This window comes from Miscanthus floridulus, chromosome 6 (assembly GCF_019320115.1).
Source record: "Miscanthus floridulus cultivar M001 chromosome 6, ASM1932011v1, whole genome shotgun sequence".
Lineage (NCBI taxonomy): Eukaryota > Viridiplantae > Streptophyta > Magnoliopsida > Poales > Poaceae > Miscanthus > Miscanthus floridulus.
The window spans coordinates 41174454-41183655 of record NC_089585.1 but is presented as its reverse complement, the minus strand read 5'-3'; positions in this window follow the sequence as shown (position 1 = coordinate 41183655).

Here is a 9202-nt window from a genome sequence, read left to right as displayed (position 1 = left end):
ACACTCATTTCATGCATTGGTCACACATAGAGCCATCCAGGTCCACATGCATAGCATCACTTGAGTACTTGATTAGACAAAATGATCTTGATGAACATTGTTCCACTAGTCATCATAAGTGTATTTAATATGTTTTAGTGACTCACGTCCATCATTTACATGTATTCACTCATGATCATATGTATAGATACCAGAAGACATGAAATAACAAGCATTGTTCCATATGTTTCAATCACATGTTTCAATTGTAAAAGCTTAAATATGAATTCTTGATGCCCATGCTCATGCAATGCAAGTTAATTTATGCAAGGCTAACACCTAGGGTGTTACATTTCTTGTCTTTCTTGCTATCAAGCCTATCTTGTCGTCGCATGAAGCTACATTTAAGAATTCTATGAATGACTAAATCCTAATGCATACATGTTGAAAACAGATGGTTGCTACCACAAGAAGTGCTTCACAAGGTGCTGGAAGGAATGTTCCCACTTCTAATCCACTGTCATCAAATCCCCCATCTATAGAGCAAGCTTTGATGACATAGACTCAGTTATTACAAACTTTTGCTCAAAGTGTGTTGAACAACCCACAAGAAGCACCACCTATTGACAAGCATGGAGAATTTATGATGGGACACCCACCGACATTCTCTCATACAAGCGACCCACTAGAAGCTGATGACTGGCTTAGAGCCGTGGAGTGATAGCTGGACATAGCTCAGTGTGATGACCATGCAAAGGTGCTTTATGCTTCCAACAACTTCAAGGAGCTGCTTTAGACTGGTGGGAATCATTCTCGTTTGGGCAACAAGATATAAATCAGATTGGTTGGGAAGAATTCAAGAGTGCTTTTAGATCTTACCACGTACCCACTGGAGTGGTGATTATCAAGGAGGAGGAGTTCCTCAACTTGAAGCAAGGATCTATGTCAGTATGTGAGTATCGTGACCGGTTCACTCAATTGTCATGTTATGCTCCAGAAGAGGTGGATAGTGATGCTAAGAAGCAAAAATGCTTTTTGAAAGGACTAAATGATGGTTTGCAACTACAGTTGATGACCATTGTGTATGCCGACTATCAGACGTTGGTGGACAGAGCAATTGTAATTAAAAAAACATCGAGAGATGGAAGAGAAGAAGAGAAAGTGTGACCTTCAATGCTAGTTAAGAAACATTTGTCTCTGTTTTGCTACACAACCAAAATATCAGTCACACCCTATGAATCTACTTGGGAGTACATATCAGGATCAGTATCAGCAACCCAATGACGAATTCTAGCATTTTAGCTCTCAAGAGAGCCATGTCTACCACCTCCTACTATCACCTTGATGAAGACAAATACTTCTACTAGTGAGGAAGGTTATGATTGTGGTGAGATTGAATATTATGAGAATGATTGTCTTGAGAAGTTTGTCGAGAATAATCAAAGACAGAATCAACAACAACGAGAGCTAGAACATAATGTTCATAGAAAGTAGGAGCATGGAAATAAATTAAAATGAAGCTACGTCCCTGGAATGAATAATGTGGATATGATTACCACTCATGGAGCTAAGGAGGTCATTTATGGTTTGATTGCAGCAAGCTCAGCCACTGTTATGGTGTTGTTTGACCCCAGTGCGTCATATTCGCTTATCTCTAGTGCATACATAGAAGATCATAAGATAAATATGCTTCTAATGAGGAAACCTGATGAGGACATGACCTCTATACATATGACCATGCTTGGAGAACCATATGGAGACCAAGGAGATCAGCAAGAGAGTCCTAACCGAGAAGGAGGCCTGAAGCTAATTTGGTTCGAGTCCCCGAGGTGGAGGCCCAAAGCAACTCAAGTTCGAGTCTGTCTTGGCCTCCAGGACTAGTCTGCCTTAAACTGGTCACCCAAGATGCATTTGGACTCTATTTTCGATGATCCACAAATGAATGGAAAGCTAATTTGATAAGGAAGCCAATCCAAGTGGTTTCACATCAAAATCTCTTCGGAATCAACGGGAATCGTCGAAACAAGTTAGCGTCTAGAATCTACCAGGGTGCTGCGACACCAGTTTTTGGTCCGTTGGACCATGTATCATGTTTGGGCCCATTCGGGGGCGTGTCTAGGGGGTGACGCCCAAGACTCTATAAATACCAGCCGTCGCTCTTCTTAGGGTTTGGGTTTTGTTTAGTTCTTGATTTCCTCGTGAAATAGACATCGTTTTGCTGTAACTATGCCGCCAAGGCTGCTTGCTGTGAACCAGGGCCCCAGTTCTTGATCTTGTTCGCCTATGGCGATTAGTCCTTTCGAATAAAACTTGAACTCCTTCTCGTTATCATAAGCTTCATATTTATTTGCAATTTTATATTGCGTTCATCCCGTTCTTGCTTGTGTTCTCGGTTCGCTTGCAGGAAAGCCTTCTCGGCGAGGTCAATCGCGTTCGCGTGGTTGATAACCAACGGAGCAGTGGTGTAACAGTTGCGGGGGTCCGAATCAATCTTGGTTCAAAGCCTAGATCGTGAATGTCGAGTCTTTACCAAATCAATGCTATCATACCTTTTGGAAGATCGGCCCTAGTCTACATCAAGTGGTATCAGAGCCCTTATTGCCCGTTAGGTATAACTTTGTTTCCCCCTTTAGATTATTACTGTTTTTGCATTACCTACAGTCCACAAAAAGCCAAAAAAATATACATCGTCACATATTCCCTATCCTATAGCCTTATTGTGCTGTGCAAGTTTATCTCTGATTTACGTTGTTGAGTTTGTGCCCTAGGTCAAGTTCTTGTTGCTGGTTTTAGATCGTTTTAAAGTCCAGTTTATGTTTTTCCCTTTATTTTTCATCATAATCCGTGAACACCTTCAAGTATTGCTGTGATTTCTTTATATTCATCAAACCCTAGTCCACGCCATCTTATTTGTTACACTTGTCTTCACTGTTTTCATCAAATCCTTGCTGTCGTGACCAATTTTGCGCACATTGTTCTCGTTTTGTCCTCTAATTCAGAGTCCGTTCTTAAAACTGGTCTAGTTTTCGCATACGAACTTCATTTTTGACGTTCCATATATGCAAATCGATAAGAAAAAAATTTCAGATCCGTCCATCCCTAGCTTTGCCGGGGTTCGAAAATTTTAGATTGGTCAAAAAGTGGTCACAAGATCCTCTTTTCGTGGTCACAAGGTCTTTGTTGATTTCGAGCACGTCTTCTGGAAATTCCACAGGCCATGTCTTTCACTTGTTTAATCTCAAATTTTCTGTGGTTACTTCTTTTGTGCTCCTAAGTGAAGAAAAAATATAAAAAAAAAAGAAAAAGTCAAAGAATCCCAAAAAAACAATGACAGCCAAAAAATAGAGAAAAAAGAGAGGGGTAAAAGTGAAACAATATCTAGAGGAGCACATAGAGAGCGCCATTTGAGCTGTATTTGCGTGTGCTGATGTCTACCTTGTTCCTAATCATATTCTTGCTGTCCACATCACTTGATATATCTGGTACTTGGAACATGAGCAGGCCAGCAACTAAGACAAGTACTTGGGATACTTATTTAACTTTACTATTTAGTTGCGAATTTTGCTATTCCTTGCTACTATATTGTGCCTGTCCAAGCTCCACTTTCTTCTAACAAAGTATAGGTTTGCCTTGCAACTATTACACTCAAGCTACAATGGTATCACAGTCACCGACCGATTGCACCGCCTGTTGCTTTGGTAAGAACACTTGTAAGACTGTGGTAAGACGCTTGAGAGTTGAGTGCCTTGTTTTTCCTTGTCCACAACCTAAGTAGTTGGTAGGGATAATACTTTTATATTGTCTTTTGCTGTCTTCTAACAATGATAGGTTGTTCGTATCCACTGACTTATGATGGTATAGGCGCTGATGAGTACATGGAGTGGGAAATTACCATAGATAAGATATTTGCTACTCGCTTTATGTGTCCAAGGAGGAAGGTAAAAAATGCATCTAGTGTTTTATGACATTCTGCTTTATCTTGGTGGGAGTCTTTAGATCCTTCTGATAAACCTCAAACTTGGAATGATATGAAAGATCTTATGAGAGAAAAATTTGTTAATCCATCTCTTATAATTAATTCAAATGATGAGGTGCATCAACTAGATCAATCTCTTGTTATTCCTCCTGCTATGCCTAACCTTTTGCAGGACACTGTACAAAAGAGCGAGGATGACGTGATAGAAAATGAGATGATCATAGTCTCATGTGACAATTCAGAACCATCAACTATTACTCCTACTAAACATGAGAGCAAAGGTAAAGCCCACGATGCTAAACTCACGGAAGGTGAGAGTTCTCTTAATGTGCTAAATTTTTCCACCAATCATGCTATGATAGAGTAAATTTTAGTGGAGCCTTCGCTTGATTTACCTTTGTCACAAGATGATTTGCTTGATGTTTTTTGTGATGAAGATGACTTGCATGATGATATTTATGTTATACCCATGCAATCATTGAAGAATGATCATGCTATATGTGTGCTGAAATCGAGCACTTGTGCTGAAAATAGACTTGCTATTCATAATGCTAGTGAAGTTGATGAGCCGAAATTGTTGTCTTCTTTAAATACTTTGGGTTATATTGAATTTGATGTTCTATGTAATCTTAGTTCTTTAGAGAAGAAACTTTATGCATATGCTGATTTACCATGGTTCTCTAGACATACATATCATGTTTTTGGTAAATATAACAACCAAGGGCAATATTTGATACAACGAGTTTATATTTGTACAAATCCGAATTCTCCTTTTGTTGTGCAAAGTAATAATCAACTATAGGATAGTAAAATCAACACTGTTGTTATGCCATATTCCTCTAGTTTTGCTTTTCGAACACAAGTGGAATCCAAAGAAAGGGAGCATATGTTTCTTGTTAGTACTAATCTTTTGCAGGATAGTATTGGCAAAGATCGTGTGTATTTCAATCGAGCATACTACATGTCTGTAGAATAAGACATGCTACAAACCTGGATATGTGGTCATATTCTTTCTCACAATATTGTCTATTTTCATTATTTTGGAAACCTCAAGTGTCCTCATGTTGTGCAGGATCGACTTCAAACAAAATCGACGCCGAGGATGGCTTTTCGTCAAGAAAGGGAGGATGATGAGGACATGACCTCCATACATATGACCATGCTTGAAGAACCATATGGAGACCAAGGAGATCAACAAGAGAGTCCTAACCGAGAAGGAGGCCCGAAGCTAATTCGGTTCGAGTCCCCGAGGTGGAGGCCCAAAGCAACTCAAGTTCGAATCTGTCTCGGCCTCTAGGACCAGTCTACCTTAAACTAGTCACCCAGGACACATCCGGGCTCTATTTTCGATGATCCACATATGGATGGAAAGCTAATTTGATAAGGAAGCCAATCCAAGTGGTTTCACGTCAAAATCTCTTTGAAATCAACAGGAATCGTCGAAACAAGTCAGCATCCAGAATCTGCCAGGGTGCTGCGACACCAGTTTTTGGTCCGTTGGACCGTGTATCATGTTTGGGCCCATTAGGGGCCGCGTCCAGGGGGTGACGCCCAAGACTCTATAAATACCAGTCATCGCTCTCCTTAGGGTTTGGGTTTTGTTTAGTTCTTGATTTCCTCGTGAAACAGACATCGTTTTGCTGCAACTGTGCCACCAAGGCTGCTTGCTGTGAACCAGGGCCCCAGTTCTTGATCTTGTTCACCTGTGGCGATTAGTCCTTTCGAATAAAGACTTGAACTCCTTCTCGTTATCATAAGCTTCATATTTATTTGCAATTTCAGATTGCGTTCATCCCATTCTTGCTTGTGTTCTCGATTCACTTGTAGGAAAGCCTTCTCGGCGAGGTCAATCGCGTTTGCATGGTTGATAACCAACAGAGCAGTGGTGTAATGGTTGTGGGGTCCGAATCAATCTTGGTTTGAAGCCTAGATCGTGAACATCGAGTCTCCACCAAATCGACGCTATCATACCTTTTGGAAGATTGGGCCTAGTCTACATCAAAACCCATGATAGTTAACTCTCCTAGGGATGAAGTGAAGGCAGACCACATATGCCTAAAAGTTAGTCTTTATATAAAGGGGGTGAACTTTGTGGCAAACCTTATTGTTTTGGAGTTAATGGGAATTGATGGTATCCTTGGAAAGGGATGGTTTTCTGCTTGTAAAGGAGTGATTAAGTATGCCCAACATTTGGTGCTTCTAACCACACTGTCAGGAGAGAATTGAGTATGAGGGTATTAAACCTACACCTGAGGAACATGAGAATGGCCTATTAGAAGGTGTGTACACTGAGGATACTAAAGTGGACTGTGAGTTTTTAGATGTCAGTGTAGAGGAACAAACACCATTGGAGGGGTTCAATGTGAGAGACAGTCACGCTTATGCAGATTAGCCATCCAAGATCTTAGAATGACTCTTAATGAAATATGTAACTTGGGAAAATGAGGATCAAATAAAGGCAGAGTATCCATATCTCTTTTATCACCGTCTTCCAAATCTCGAGGATGAAATTCATCTTAAGGGGGTAGAATTGTAACAGCCTAAAATTTGCTCCTTTTGAGATAGATGAAAAATGATTTAATTATCTATTTTTGTGCTCATGAAAATATAGGAAAATAATTTTTTTTGTTAAATTAAAATTTATCTTAGGGTGTAGCAACATTTTTTTGCATTCATGCTACTGCATTCTTATTTTGTATTGAGTGGTTTGATTTAAAAATTCAAAAGAGAATTCAAATGCACTAGAAAATTTCTTTGGAAATTTATAGAAAAGAAGAACCTCATCCCTCTCTCTTTTGGCCTAGCTGTGCCAAGGCCCACGCGGAGCTCTCCCTTCCCCTTTCTGTCATCCTAGCCCCGCGCATTATTACACCGATAGATGGGTCCCGCGAGTTAGCGACCTATCCTCGTCTCCTACCTCACGTCGTGTCCGAGCAGGACACTGAGCTGATGCCAACACTGCCCAATCCCAGGTTTCTTGGGATTTCCAGTGTGGAGCGTAAGCCTAGCACCCCTATAAGAGACCCGAGCCCTTCGCCGAGTTTCCCTTTGCATCTACGCACCGTCATTCAAGTCGTATACTCGCCCCACCCTATTTTTGATCTCGTCGAGTTAGGAGCCGAAGCCGCCGCAGTCGTGCTCGCCATCTGCCACCTCACCACCATTTGCGAACCTCTTCCGAGCTCCGTGTTGAGGTTATGAAGCTGTCTACTCCTCTCTCTCTCTTTCTCTCTTGCTCTCTGTTGTTCACACGTTGCCGCTGGGCCATTGTAGGAAGCCATCACCGCCCCACCGAGCCCTACACCTCCTTTGATCCCTCTCTATCCACGAAAAGCATCGTGGTGAGTTCACCATCCTGCTCTCTTTCTCCATGTGCTATTCCTGCAAGAAACCGAGGCCCTAAGCCCTTTTTCATCATCAAAAAGCAGTCACTAACACCTATTTTGACCATCAACATTTCACCCAAAACCAAGATAAAGTTAGGAAAATCATCATCACATGTGTTGGATTTGCTTTATAATTCACCTAGTTTCACTTGTACATGGAAATATATTTGTATGCAAGAATTTTGGCCAAAATGGTGACACACACATAGGAGGCAAGTGGACATGGCAGGAGGCCTTGGGGCCACTTGGGCCCACCGGCCAACCCCACAAGGGTGCCTTGGCATGGGCCACATCACTGATCCATGGGAGCTGCTCCACAAGCTCTTCCATGCATTGATTTAAGTCGGTTTGCATCAATGGTCATGATGGAGAGGTCTTGGATCCCTAGGTCCACTATCATACTCTTGGAGGGCTCCAACTGACCTTGGAACCGCCTTACCGACCAAATCTTCATACGTGCTGGCATCACAACCGCCTTTGGGAGGCAACCATGGCTCTACGATCAAAAGGCGGTGGAATCAAGGGCCGAACGGCGCCCCTACCACGCCGCCCGGCGCCCAAGTTACCTCCACCGCCTTACTTGACGTCTATAAGTACCCTCCCTATAGCAACTGACCTTGGAGAGCTATAAATAGTAGTGTGAGGCGCCATTTGTAAACACCCCCATTCATTCCATCACTCCAAGTGGGAGTGGTAGCTAGGCGAAGCTCTGTAGCTCTACTAGTTAGAAGAAGAAAATAGGGGGAGAGTGAGGAGAAGCTTGGGGAGGAGCCATGGCTGTCGGCATCCTCTCCACTTGTGCTTAGTAGATGAAGCTCTTCTTTGAGTGAAGTCCAGCATCTTCTGTGTGGTAACTCTGCTCTTTTGCATTACTTAAGTATTATTTATATTATTGTGTTTACTGGTTTCACCGCTTGGTTAGAGTGCTCTAGTCTTATTTTATCGTGTACAGGATTACAGTAGTGAGTCTATAGATTAAACAGGGTGCCTAGGCTATAGCTTACCTATGTTTATGACTAGGCCTCTAGATAAATTGTGGTAGGTGGCAGGTGGTGACAGCCCTGTCCATCCTTTGTATTCCACCACGATAGGTATAGTTATTAAATCATAGGGCTTGTGGTGCTATTGTGTCTAATCAACCCTCTGGGTGAGGTTAGGGTAGGTACGCCCCGAAGTAAACAAACATGATATAGTATTCCTTAGTCTTGCCTTAGTTCAGAGAAACCACATATATCTTCTCTACCTATTATTTTACCCTTGTTCTATCCTTGGATAAACTTAGTTCTTAGTCTAGTTCACTTCACGTTCTCCATGGAAATACGATACCTTGGAATACTCCCGGGTGAAAGCTACATTAACATCCGTGCGCTTGTGGATTTATCTGTTTACCATATCTAGTATCAACAGTAATATATGGAAGCTAAAAAGTTAGGAATCTCTACTACATTAATAATATTTAGAGGGTTAGAGCATCACCAATAGTTCCTAAAAACATTTTTAAATTGATGAGTTTTCCAAGTGTCTAAAAAAAGTTGGGAGCATATTTGTTGGGTTCCTCCAACAGTTTCCAAAATCTTGAGACTAAAATATAGAAGACAATTTTACATCAGAAATCATATACTATTTCTAAATTATCCTAACCACTTTTATATATGTTTTCTCTCTTATACATTTGCATCAGGAACCATTTCATACTCTTTATTCTTTCTCACGTCCTTCCACCTTAGATTGGCTGATGGATACGCGTGTGGTAGGCGCGCGGATATATCCGAGAGGTCGGTCAACTTTCCCAAGCGCGGAAGGATTGGGAGTTGAGATAGGGAGTTGTTGGAGAGCAATTTCTTTCAATCTTGCCAAAAAA